This window comes from Schistocerca serialis, chromosome 4 (assembly GCF_023864345.2).
Source record: "Schistocerca serialis cubense isolate TAMUIC-IGC-003099 chromosome 4, iqSchSeri2.2, whole genome shotgun sequence".
In the NCBI taxonomy this organism is placed as follows: Eukaryota; Metazoa; Arthropoda; class Insecta; order Orthoptera; family Acrididae; genus Schistocerca; species Schistocerca serialis.
Genome location: NC_064641.1, coordinates 171,454,556 through 171,469,119, shown reverse-complemented (window position 1 = coordinate 171,469,119; position 14,564 = coordinate 171,454,556).

Sequence of the window (14,564 nt, the reverse complement as noted above, 5' to 3'; positions counted from 1 at the left end):
ATCCTCAGAAACTTCTTCCTCAAATTAAGGCCGGTATTTGACATTAGTAGACTTCTCTTGGCCAGAAATGCCTTTTTTGCCATAGCGAGTCTGCTTTTGATGTCCTCCTTGCTCCGTCCGTCATTGGTTATTTTACTGCCTAGGTAGCAGAATTCCTTAACTTCATTGACTTCGTGACCATCAATCCTGATGTTAGGTTTCTCGCTGTTCTCATTTCTACTACTTCTCATTACTTTCGTCTTTCTCCGATTTACTCTCAAACTATACTGTGTACTCATTAGACTGTTCATTCCGTTCAGCAGATCATTTAATTCTTCTTCACTTTCACTCAGGATAGCAATGTCATCAGCGAATCGTATCACTGATATCCTTACACCTTGTATTTTAATTCCACTCCTGAACCTTTCTTTTATTTCCATCATTGCTTCCTCGATGTACAGATTGAAGAGTAGGGGCGAAAGGCTACAGCCTTGTCTTACACCCTTCTTAATACGAGCACTTCGTTCTTGATCGTCCACTCTTATTATTCCCTCTTGGTTGTTGTACATATTGTGTATGACCCGTCTCTCCCTGTAGCTTACACCTACTTTTTTCAGAATCTCGCACAGCTTGCACCATTTTATATTGTCAAACGCTTTTTCCAGGTCGACAAATCCTATGAAAGTGTCTTGATTTTTCTTTAGCCTTGCGTCCATTATTAGCCGTAACTTCAGAATTGCCTCTCTCGTCCCTTTACTTTTCCTAAAGCCAAACTGATCGTCACCTAGCGCATTCTCAATTTTCTTTTCCATTCTTCTGTATATTATACTTGTAAGCAGCTTCGATGCATGAGCTGTTAAGCTGATTGTGCGATAATTCTCGCACTTGTCAGCTCTTGCCGTCTTCAGAATTGTGTGGATGATGCTTTTCCGAAAGTCAGATGGTATATCGCCAGACTCATATATTCTACACACCAACGTGAATAGTCGTTTTGTTGCCACTTCCCCCAATGATTTTAGAAATTCTGATGGAATGTTGTCTATCCCTTCTGCCTTATTTGACCGTAAGTCCTCCAAAGCTCTTTTAAATTTCGATTCTAATACTGGATCCCCTATCTCTTCTAAATCGACTCCTGTTTCTTCTTCTATCACATCAGACAAATCTTCACCCTCATAGAGACTTTCAATGTATTCTTTCCACCTATCTGCTCCCTCCTTTGCATTTAACAGTGGAATTCCCGTTGCACTCTTAATGTTACCACCGTTGCTTTTAATGTCACCAAAGGTTGTTTTGACTTTCCTGTATGCTGAGTCTGTCCTTCCGACAATCATATCTTTTTGGATGTCTTCACATTTTTCCTGCAGCCATTTCGTCTTAGCTTCCCTGCACTTCCTATTTATTTCATTCCTCAGCGGCTTGTATTTCTGTATTCCTGATTTTCCCGGAACATGTTTGTGCTTCCTCCATTCATCAATCAACTGAAGTATTTCTTCTGTTGCCCATGGTTTCTTCGCAGTTACCTTCTTTGTACCTATGTTTTCCTTCCCAACTTCTGTGATGGCCCTTTTTAGAGATGTCCATTCCTCTTCAACTGTACTGCCTACTGCGCTATTCCTTATTGCTGTATCTATAGCGTTAGAGAACTTCAAACGTATCTCGTCATTCCTTAGTACTTCCGTATCCCACTTCTTTGCGTATTGATTCTTCCTGACTAATGTCTTGAACTTCAGCCTACTCTTCATCACTACTATATTGTGATCTGAGTCTATATCTGCTCCTGGGTACGCCTTACAATCCAGTATCTGATTTCGGACTCTCTGACTGACCATGATGTAATCTGATTGAAATCTTCCCGTATCTCCCGGCCTTTTCCAAGTATACCTCCTCCTCTTGTGATTCTTGAACAGGGTATCCGCTATTACTAGCTGAAACTTGTTACAGAACTCAATTAGTCTTTCTCCTCTTTCATTCCTAGTCCCAAGCCCATATTCTCCTGTAACTTTTTCTTCTACTCCTTCCCCTACAACTGCATTCCTGTCGCCCATGACTATTAGATTTTCGTCCCCCTTTACATACTGCATTACCCTTTCAATATCCTCATACACTTTCTCTATCTGTTCGTCTTCAGCTTGCGACGTCGGCATGTATAGCTGAACTATCGTTATCGGTGTTGGTCTGCTGTCGATTCTGATTCGAACAACCCGGTCACTGAACTGTTCACAGTAACACACCCTCTGCCCTACCTTCCTATTCATAATGAATCCTACATCTGTTATACCATTTTCTGCTGCTGTTGATATTACCCGATACTCATCTGACCAGAAATCCTTGTCTTCCTTCCACTTCACTTCACTGACCCCTACTATATCTAGATTGAGCCTTTGCATTTCCCTTTTCAGATTTTCTAGTTTCCCTACCACGTTCAAGCTTCTGACATTCCACGCCCCGACTCGTAGAAAAAAAATGGTTCCGATGGCTCTGAGCACTATGGGACTTAACATCGATGGTCATCAGTCCCCTAGAACTACTTAAACCTAACTAACCTAAGGACATCACACAACACCCAGTCATCACGAGGCGGAGAAAATCCCTGACCCCGCCGGGAATCGAACCCGGGAACCCGGGGGTGGGAAGCGAGAACGCTACCGCACGACCACGAGCTGCGGACGACTCGTAGAACGTTATCCTTTCGTTGATTATTCAATCTTTTTCTCATGGTAACCTCCCCCTTGGCAGTCCCCTCCCGGAGATCCGAATGGGAGACTATTCCGGTATCTTTTGCCAATGGAGAGATCATCAAGACACTTCTTCAATTACAGGTCACATGTCCTCTGGATACACGTTACGTGTCTTTAATGCAGTGGTTTCCATTGCCTTCTGCATCCTCACGTCGTTGATCATTGCTGATTCTTCCGCCTTTAGGGGCAATTTCCCACCCCTAGGACAAGAGAGTGCCCTGAACCTCTATCCGCTCCTCCGTCCTCTTTGACAAGGTCGTTGGCAGAATGAGGCTGACTTCTTATGCCGGAAGTCTTCGACCGCCAATGCTGATTATTTATCAAAATTTAGGCAGTGGCAGGGATCGAACCCGGGACCGTAGACGTTTTAATTATGAATCAAAGACGCTACACCTAGACCACGGGTCCATAGGATTCAGATATAGAACTCCTTTGGGATATTTTGGAACGCCGACTTCGTGCCAGGCCTCACCGACCGACATCGACACCTCTATAGCATTCAGATAAGAACGACCCGTGGTCTAGGGGTGGCGTCTTTGATTCATAATCAAAACGTCTACGGTCCCGGGTTCGATCCCTGCCACTGCCTAAATTTTGATAAATAATCAGCATTGGCGGTCGAAGACTTCCGGCATAAGAAGTCAGCCTCATTCTGCCAACGACCTTGTCAAAGAGGGCGGAGGAGCGGATAGAGGTTCAGGGCACTCTCTTGTCCTAGGGGTGGGAAATTGCCCCTAAAGGCGGAAGAATCAGCAATGATCAACGACGTGAGGATGCAGAAGGCAATGGAAACCACTGCATTAAAGACACGTAACGTGTATCCAGAGGACATGTGACCTGTAATTGAAGAAGTGTCTTGATGATCTCTCCATTGGCAAAAGATTCCGGAATAGTCTCCCATTCGGATCTCCGGGAGGGGACTGCCAAGGGGGAGGTTACCATGAGAAAAAGATTGAATAATCAACGAAAGGATAACGTTCTACGAGTCGTCCGCAGCTCGTGGTCGTGCGGTAGCGTTCTCGCTTCCCACCCCCGGGTTCCCGGGTTCGATTCCCGGCGGGGTCAGGGATTTTCTCCGCCTCGTGATGACTGGGTGTTGTGTGATGTCCTTAGGTTAGTTAGGTTTAAGTAGTTCTAGGGGACTGATGACCATCGATGTTAAGTCCCATAGTGCTCAGAGCCATCGGAACCATTTTTTTTCTACGAGTCGGGGCGTGGAATGTCAGAAGCTTGAATGTGGTAGGGAAACTAGAAAATCTGAAAAGGGAAATGCAAAGGCTCAATCTAGATATAGTAGGGGTCAGTGAAGTGAAGTGGAAGGAAGACAAGGATTTCTGGTCAGATGAGTATCGGGTAATATCAACAGCAGCAGAAAATGGTATAACAGATGTAGGATTCATTATGAATAGGAAGGTAGGGCAGAGGGTGTGTTACTGTGAACAGTTCAGTGACCGGGTTGTTCGAATCAGAATCGACAGCAGACCAACACCGATAACGATAGTTCAGCTATACATGCCGACGTCGCAAGCTGAAGACGAACAGATAGAGAAAGTGTATGAGGATATTGAAAGGGTAATGCAGTATGTAAAGGGGGACGAAAATCTAATAGTCATGGGCGACAGGAATGCAGTTGTAGGGGAAGGAGTAGAAGAAAAAGTTACAGGAGAATATGGGCTTGGGACTAGGAATGAAAGAGGAGAAAGACTAATTGAGTTCTGTAACAAGTTTCAGCTAGTAATAGCGGATACCCTGTTCAAGAATCACAAGAGGAGGAGGTATACTTGGAAAAGGCCGGGAGATACGGGAAGATTTCAATCAGATTACATCATGGTCAGTCAGAGAGTCCGAAATCAGATACTGGATTGTAAGGCGTACCCAGGAGCAGATATAGACTCAGATCACAATATAGTAGTGATGAAGAGTAGGCTGAAGTTCAAGACATTAGTCAGGAAGAATCAATACGCAAAGAAGTGGGATACGGAAGTACTAAGGAATGACGAGATACGTTTGAAGTTCTCTAACGCTATAGATACAGCAATAAGGAATAGCGCAGTAGGCAGTACAGTTGAAGAGGAATGGACATCTCTAAAAAGGGCCATCACAGAAGTTGGGAAGGAAAACATAGGTACAAAGAAGGTAACTGCGAAGAAACCATGGGCAACAGAAGAAATACTTCAGTTGATTGATGAATGGAGGAAGCACAAACATGTTCCGGGAAAATCAGGAATACAGAAATACAAGCCGCTGAGGAATGAAATAAATAGGAAGTGCAGGGAAGCTAAGACGAAATGGCTGCAGGAAAAATGTGAAGACATCCAAAAAGATATGATTGTCGGAAGGACAGACTCAGCATACAGGAAAGTCAAAACAACCTTTGGTGACATTAAAAGCAACGGTGGTAACATTAAGAGTGCAACGGGAATTCCACTGTTAAATGCAAAGGAGGGAGCAGATAGGTGGAAAGAATACATTGAAAGTCTCTATGAGGGTGAAGATTTGTCTGATGTGATAGAAGAAGAAACAGGAGTCGATTTAGAAGAGATAGGGGATCCAGTATTAGAATCGAAATTTAAAAGAGCTTTGGAGGACTTACGGTCAAATAAGGCAGAAGGGATAGACAACATTCCATCAGAATTTCTAAAATCATTGGGGGAAGTGGCAACAAAACGACTATTCACGTTGGTGTGTAGAATATATGAGTCTGGCGATATACCATCTGACTTTCGGAAAAGCATCATCCACACAATTCTGAAGACGGCAAGAGCTGACAAGTGCGAGAATTATCGCACAATCAGCTTAACAGCTCATGCATCGAAGCTGCTTACAAGTATAATATACAGAAGAATGGAAAAGAAAATTGAGAATGCGCTAGGTGACGATCAGTTTGGCTTTAGGAAAAGTAAAGGGACGAGAGAGGCAATTCTGACGTTACGGCTAATAATGGACGCAAGGCTAAAGAAAAATCAAGACACTTTCATAGGATTTGTCGACCTGGAAAAAGCGTTTGACAATATAAAATGGTGCAAGCTGTGCGAGATTCTGAAAAAAGTAGGTGTAAGCTACAGGGAGAGACGGGTCATACACAATATGTACAACAACCAAGAGGGAATAATAAGAGTGGACGATCAAGAACGAAGTGCTCGTATTAAGAAGGGTGTAAGACAAGGCTGTAGCCTTTCGCCCCTACTCTTCAATCTGTACATCGAGGAAGCAATGATGGAAATAAAAGAAAGGTTCAGGAGTGGAATTAAAATACAAGGTGTAAGGATATCAGTGATACGATTCGCTGATGACATTGCTATCCTGAGTGAAAGTGAAGAAGAATTAAATGATCTGCTGAACGGAATGAACAGTCTAATGAGTACACAGTATAGTTTGAGAGTAAATCGGAGAAAGACGAAAGTAATGAGAAGTAGTAGAAATGAGAACAGCGAGAAACCTAACATCAGGATTGATGGTCACGAAGTCAATGAAGTTAAGGAATTCTGCTACCTAGGCAGTAAAATAACCAATGACGGACGGAGCAAGGAGGACATCAAAAGCAGACTCGCTATGGCAAAAAAGGCATTTCTGGCCAAGAGAAGTCTACTAATGTCAAATACCGGCCTTAATTTGAGGAAGAAGTTTCTGAGGATGTACATCTGGAGTACAGCATTGTATGGTAGTGAAACATGGACTGTGGGAAAACCGGAACAGAAGAGAATCGAAGCATTTGAGATGTGGTGCTATAGACGAAGGTTGAAAATTAGGTGGACTGATAAGGTAAGGAATGAGGAGGTTCTACGCAGAATCGGAGAGGAAAGGAATATGTGGAAAACACTGATAAGGAGAAGGGACAGGATGATAGGACATCTGCTAAGACATGAGGGAATGACTTCCATGGTACTAGAGGGAGCTGTAGAGGGCAAAAACTGTAGAGGAAGACAGAGATTGGAATACGTCAAGCAAATAATTGAGGACGTAGGTTGCAAGTGCTACTCTGAGATGAAGAGGTTAGCACAGGAAAGGAATTTGTGGCGGGCCGCATCAAACCAGTCAGTAGACTGATGAAAAAAAAAAAGGATTCAGATCAGGACTCGGTGCTGGCCAGTCCATTACAAGGATGTTATTGTCGTGTAACCACTCCTCCACAGGCCGTGCATTATGAACAGGTGCTCGATCGTGTTGAAAGATGCAATCGCCATCCCCGAATTGCTCTTCAACAGTGGGAAGCAAGAAGGTGCTTAAAACATCAATGAAGGCCTGTGCTGTGTGAGTGCCACGCCAAACAACAAGGGGTGCAAGCCCCCTCCATGAAAAACACGACCATACCATGACACCACTGACTCCGAAAAAATGGTTCAAATGGCTCTGAGCACTATGGGACTCAACATCTTAGGTCATAAGTCCCCTAGAACTTAGAACTACTTAAACCTAACTAACCTAAGGACAGCACACACACCCATGCCCGAGGCAGGATTCGAACCTGCGACCGTAGCAGTCCCGCGGTTCCGGACTGCAGCGCCAGAACCGCTAGACCACCGCGCCACTGACTCCGAATTTTACTGTTGGCACTACACACGCTGGCAGATGACGTTCACCAGGCATTAGCCATGCCCACTCCCTGTAATCGGATCGCCACATTGTGTACCGCAATTCGTCACTCCACACAGCGTTTTTCCACTGCTCAATCGCCCAATGTTCACGCTCCTTACACCAAGCTGGGCGTCGTTTGGCATTTACCGGCGTGATGTGTGGCGTATGAGCAGCCACTCGACCATGAAATCCAAGTTTTCTCACCTTCCGCCTAACTGTCATAGTACTTGCAGTGGATCCTGATGCAGTTTGGAATTCCTGTGTGAAGATCTGGAAAGATGTCTGCCTATTACACATTTCGACCCTCTTCAACTGTTGGCGATCTTTGTAGGAAACAGTGGACCTAGAGATGTTTAAGAGTGTGGAAATCTCGCGGTCAGACATGTGACACAAGTGACACCCAATCACCTGACTGCGTTGGAAGTCCGTGAGGACATCTCACGATATCTAATGACAACTGAGGTCGCTGATGCGGAGGACCTGGCAGTAGGTGGTATCATAGTGCACCTAGTATGAAAAACATATGTTTTTGGGGGTGTCCGGATACTTTTGATCACTAAGTGTATATTTCATGGCGTTCATATTATTTTTTCCAAACCCTGCATACATGTCAACTTTTCCTTTATTTCTGTTTTGTATACTTGTAAAGTACCTCATCAAAATAAATCATTTGGAACAAATTTTGTCACTTTTCAGTATACGAGGGCGTTTGAAAAGTCCGAGAAATGTCACCACGGGGTCGTATCGAGTTCATTTTTAGTTAGTAGCATCTTTGGAAAATGCGCACACCACGTTTCAGCCATATTGGTCTATTTCTTTGTGTTTGGCGTTCGTGTGAACCAAGGAAGTCGAGTGATTGTCAAAAAATGTACGAAAAAGAATTTAGTGTGGTGATTAAACATTACTTTATGAAAGGCAAAACGCCTCAGGAGACTAAAGAGAAGCTTGATAAACATTACGGTGACCCTGCACCTTCGATTATAACAGTTTAAAAGTGGTTTCAAAATTTTCGTTGTGGCCATATGGGCACAACTGATGCTGAACCTTCTGGACGCCCTGTGGGTCTTACGACTCCAGAAATAATTGATAAAATCTGTGATATGGTGATAGATGACAGAAGAATTAAGGTGCGTGTGATTGCTAGTGCTGTGATCATCTCGAATGAACGGATACATAATATTTTGCATAAACATTAGGACAAGAGAAAGCTATCCGTAAGATGGGTTCCGCGATTGCTCGCGCTTGACTAAAAACGGAGTTGTGTGAAGTGTTGCAAGGATGGTTTGCAGCTGTTCAGGAAGAATCCGCAGGATTTTAAGCGTCCTTTCGTCACTGTGGATGAAACATGGATTCATTACTATACTCCTGAGACCAAACAACAATCTAAACAATGAGTTACCAAGGTTGAATCTGCACCAAAAAAGGCGAACACCATTCCTTCGGCCGGAAAGGTTAAGGCGACTGTCTTTCGAGATTCGCAGGGGATAATCCTCATCGACTATCTGGAAAAGGGTAAAACCATTTCAGGTGCATACTTTTCATCGTTATTGGACCGTCTGAAAACAGAGTTGCAAGAAAAACGCCGGCGATTGGACCGCAAAGAACTCATTTTCCATCACAACAACGCACCAGCACACACCTCAGCAGCTGTGGTCGCAAAATTAATGGGAATAGGATTCCGACTCGTTTCTCATCCCCCCTTTTCTCCAGACTTGGCTCCCTTGGACTACAATTTGTTCCTCAATTTGAAGAAATGCCTGGCGGGATAATGATTTTATTCAGACGAGGAGGTGATTGCAGCAACTAATAGCTATTTTGCAGACTTGGACAATTCCTATTATTCGGAAGGAATCAGCAAATTAGAACAGCGTTGGAAGAAGTGTGTAAGTCTAAAAAAAAGAAAAGGTTTACCCCAAACACATAAGTAGTTTTTATTTTTGCACGGACTTTTCAAACGCCGCTAGTATCTACTTATTGTAATTCCATGGAAAGCCTGAATAATGAATTCAAACATAAATTTTTTAAGTAATTATCTGTTGAGAAACTCTATTCATCTCACAAAAACGGAAAGCTTGATGAGTGCACTTAAACAATACAATTACAAATGATCATATTTTGTTCTCCATCGCTGGGACAGATAACCGTTTCTGCTGATGATATGTACCCTCCTGCGTGGATTCGCCATCTGACATACGAACTCAAGGCCCGTACACACGCAAAGATCTGTCTGTGTAAATATGTGCGCAAGTGTCTGTTCTTGCAATAAACCGCTGCAAATTTGTTGTGTTCACGCGATACAAATTCGGTACCGAAATAAAATTTCAGCGGCAAAAAACCTTAAAGTTTATATCACTTATTCAGAAATTCGTAATGGAGGAAATTATGTTATGGACTGTGTTTTATAACTTGTGCTGCAATACGAAATGCAAGCAATAGAAAGTCCGATGAAAATGGTCTAGACAGTGGCTGTTTTGGCAACGGCTGCTTTTGCATATAAATTTATTTCGCAAGTTGCAAGGCGAAGTGGACTAATGGCGAAATTATTTGCGGACGGATTTCGAAACCAGGAAACACATAACAAATTTTTGACGCTCAGAACCATCGTATAATATGGAAAAATACTTGTATTAGGAGAGAAGCTCCGCACTAACAAAATGTGCTGATGCCCTAGTTGTTCCACTGCTGACACAGGCTGGTGGGAGCAGTATTATGCTATGGTAGAGATTCTCCTGCGCTTGCGTGGGTCTGTGATAGTAATCGAAGACACAGACAGCTGCGAACCACTTGCGTCCCTTCATGCTCGGTATCTTCCCTGACGGCGTTGTCATCTTTCAGCAGTATAATTTACCGTGTCTTGGAGTCAGAACAGTGGCATAGATGTTTGAGGAGCATTATAGTGAACTCACGTTGATGTCTCGGCGACCAAATTCCCCTGATGTAAATCCTATGGAACGCATCTGAATCACTATCGGGCGCCAGCACCACGTATGCAAATTAGTGGCCCATTATTTACGCGAATTACATGACCTGTCCATAGAAATCCGATGCTACATACTTCCACCAACCTACCAATAAACTGTCGGATCCCTGATACGCATAATCAGTTATTTATTTTGGTCCAAAGACGGACAAACAAGCTTTTGAGCAGGTGGTCATAATGTTTTGGCTTATCACTGTATAATGGTCCTTCGTGACACTCGAAGTTACATTTACGTGTAAAGATATGAGAAACTCTTCAGTCAAGTTACAAATCTGGTCTGACATTCCATACCCTCGTATTTTGATCATTGGGTAACAGCGCGGACCTGTATCGAATGTCTTCCGGAAGTCGTGGAACACGGTATCAACTTCAGCGCCGGTCTCTGCTACCTTCTGGGTCTCGTGGACGAACAAAGCGAGCTACATTTCACACGAGCGTTGTCTGCGGAATCCACGTTGATTCCTACATAGGAGATTTTCTACCTCCAGAAATATCATATTACGTGATCATGAAATGTGTACTAAAATTCTACAATAGACTGTCATGAGTTATATTCCATATACAGGGTGGTCCATTGATAGTGACCGGGCCAAATATCTGACGAAATAAGCATCAAACGAAAAAACGACAAAAAACGAAACTCGTCTAGCTTGAAGGGGGAAACCAGATGGCGCTATGGTTGGCCCGCTAGATGGCGCTACCATAGGTCAAACGGATATCAACTGCGTTTTTTTTTAAAATAGGAACCCCCATTTTTTATTATATGCTCGTGTAGTACGAAAAGAAATATGAATGTTTTAGTTGGACCACTTTTTTCGCTTTGTGATAGATGTAATAGTCACAAACGTATAAGTACGTGGTATCACATAACATTCCGCCAGTGCGGACGGTATTTTCTTCGTGATACATTACCCGTGTTAAAATGGACCGTTTACCAGTTGCGGAAAAGATCAATATCGTGTTGATGTATGGCTATTGTGATCAAAACGCCCAACAGGCGTGTGCTATGTACACTGCTCGGTATCCTGGACGACATTATCCAAGTGTCCGGACCGTTCGCCGGATAGTTACGTTCTTTAAGGAAACAGGCAGTGTTCAGCCACATGTGAAACGTCAGCTACGACCTGCAACAAATGATGATGCCCAAGTAGGTGTTTTAGCTGCTGTCGCTGCTAATCCGCACATCAGTAGCAGACAAATTGCGCGAGAATCGAGAATCTCAAAAATGCTACATCAACATCGATTGCACCCGTACCATATTTCTACGCACCAGGAATTGCATGGCGACGACTTTGAACGTCGTGTACAGTTCTGCCACTGGGCACAAGATAAATTACGAGACGGTGACAGATTTTTTGCACGCGTTCTATTTAGCGACGAAGTGTCATTCACCAACAGCGGTAACGTAAACCGGCATAATATGCACTATTGGGCAACGGAAAACCCACGATGGCTGCGACAAGTGGAACATCAGCGACCTTGGCGAATTAATGTATGGCGCGGCATTATGGGAGGAAGGATAATTGGCCCCCATTTTATCGACGGTAATCTAAATGGTGCAATGTATGCTGATTTCCTACGTAATGTTCTACCGATGTTATTACAAGATGTTTCACTGCATGTCAGAATGGCGATGTACTTCCAACATGATGGATGTCCGGCACATAGGTCGCGTGCGGTTGAAGCGGTATTGAATAGCATATTTCGTGACAGGTGGATTGATCGTCGAAGCACCATACCATGGCCCGCACGTTCACCGGATCTGACGTCCCCGGATTTCTTTCTCTCGGGAAAGTTGAAGGATATTTGCTATCGTGATCCACCGACAACGCCTGACAACATGCGTCAGCGCATTGTCAATGCATGTGCGAACATTACGGAAGTCGAACTACTCGCTATTGAGAGGAATGTTGTTACACGTATTGCCAAATGCATTGAGGTTGACGGACATCATTTTGAGTATTTATTTCATTAGTGTGGTGTTTACAGGTAATCACGCTGTAACAGCATGCGTTCTCAGAAATGGCAAGTTCACAAAGGTACATGTATCACATTGGAACAACCGAAATAAAATGTTCAAACGTACCTACGTTCTGTATTTTAATTTAAAAAACCTACCTGTTACCAACTGTTCGTCTAAAATTGTGAGCCATATGTTTGTGACTATTACAGTGCCATCTATCACGAAGCGAAAAAAGTGGTCCAACTAAAACATTCATATTTCTTTACGTACTACACGAATATGTAATAAAAATGGGGTTCCTATTTTTAAAAAAAAACGCATTTGATATCCGTTTGACCTATAGCAGCGCCATCTAGTGGGCCAACCATAGCGCCATCTGGTTTCCCACTTCAAGCTAGACAAGTTTTGTTCTTTGTAGTTTTTTCGTTTGACGTTTATTTCGTGAGATATTTGGCCCGGTCACGATCAATGGACCACCCTGTATACTAGGGCTATTCGGAAAGTAAGTTCCGATTGATCGCAAATGGAAACCACTTTGAAAATCAGAAATATTTTATCTGCAACAGTTAGCTACAGCTTCCAGCCACTGCTCTACATAGTCACCACTCCGACTTAGACATTTGTCGTAGCGTTGTACCAACTTTCCAATACCCTCGTCATAGAAGGCAGCATCCTGTGCTTCCTGCCAATTCTCCACGCGCATCTGTAGCTCGTTGTCTGTGCAAAAATGTTGCCTTCATAGCCAGTAGTTCATGTGAGCAGAGATGAAACACTGATGGAGCCAATTACGGGATGTAATGCGGGTGATCAAACACTTCGCATCGAAAACGCTGCAGGAGCATTTTCATTGCCCCTGCAGACTGCGACCGAGAATTGTCACAAAATAGGAACCATATGACAGTTCTGTAATGTGGGCTGCATAACATCAGGCGAAATCTCTCACCAGGACCTCATACTCCGCGGGAGACGCCATTTTCTACGCATCTTTATGTGCTCACCATGCGCTCAGAACTGAAAAGAGTGAAGTGATGTAACCGGCAGGCATGCTAGAGACACAGTGGTTTCCATTTCTTGACCGATCGGAACTTTCTTTCCGAATATCCCTCGTATTAGCAACGCGAAAGTGTTACTCCTTTACAGTGAAACGGCTGGACAGATTGGGAGCAAATTTGGAATGGAACTAGGTTGTACCATGAATTAACACACTGGCAACATTTAAAAGTGTGTAGTGTAAGATATTTATGGATTTGAAGAATATAACGCGAAATGTGGAGCAGCAATTATACTTAGGAAAACCTATGTACTCTTTGACTTTTGAACTGTATCGTATTTGTGAAAATGCTTTTATTTTCTTTAATGTGTCTTACGTAAGATTCATCTTAATGAATACAGTGCTTATTCAATCCTCAATGTGTTTAATTCATATTTCCATACAAGCACTTTGCATTTTAGCTGCCAGGCGTTAGGAGTATCTTAAAGCTTCTGAAACGCTTGGATACTCACAACAATAGTGTCATTCAAATGCTGTACTTCAGAGAGAAGTCTTTCCTTTACATGTAGAACGCGGTAAACGTTTAGTGAGGTTGGATTTTATTGTGAAATACGAGCGTATCCGCTGGTAGCGGGCGCACACGTGAGGGCAGATGACATACAAATATTGTAGAATTTACACTGCACCGAACAAGAAATTGGTAATTTTATTTCTTCGTCGAGTTAGTATGTTTGTTATTCCTTTACGCTGAAGCGTCTGGCCAGATTTGGATGAACTTTGGAATGGAGATAGCATGGTGTAATGAAACCTGCGCCCATTGAAATTTGCGCCCAGAAGGGGTCGAGTAAGGGTCCTCTAATCCTCTTGCACGGCAGGTAGAAGAGCTGAGGGACGTTACCTAGAGGTTTCAGAGCTCGTATTTTCAAGCCATACTATTCACAACGCTGAGAACTGAGAACGTCATTGTTAAGAGCGCACCGACAGCTTTCTACAAGAAATCTATACACATTGCAAAACCATGGAACGTATATCAGATGCTGCTTCAGATCCTAGTCATTTGGTTAAAACTTTAGAAACGAAACTTTCCGTGATTATACAAAAATCTGCTGATAATTATCGTGAGATTCCTCAAGGCGGTATCCTTGCACAAATTTCGCCACTAAGAACATTTTTTTCCGAAACTGTTCCCAACTTTATTTTGGCGCAAAGATTTTTCTTAACTTCATGTGTTTCGATAGCGTTATGTAAGAGAATTCTTTTTCAAAAATCAGATTAATTAATAATTATCTTGGGCCCACTATGAGTTAAGCATGACTGACTTATTTAGCAGTTAGTCAA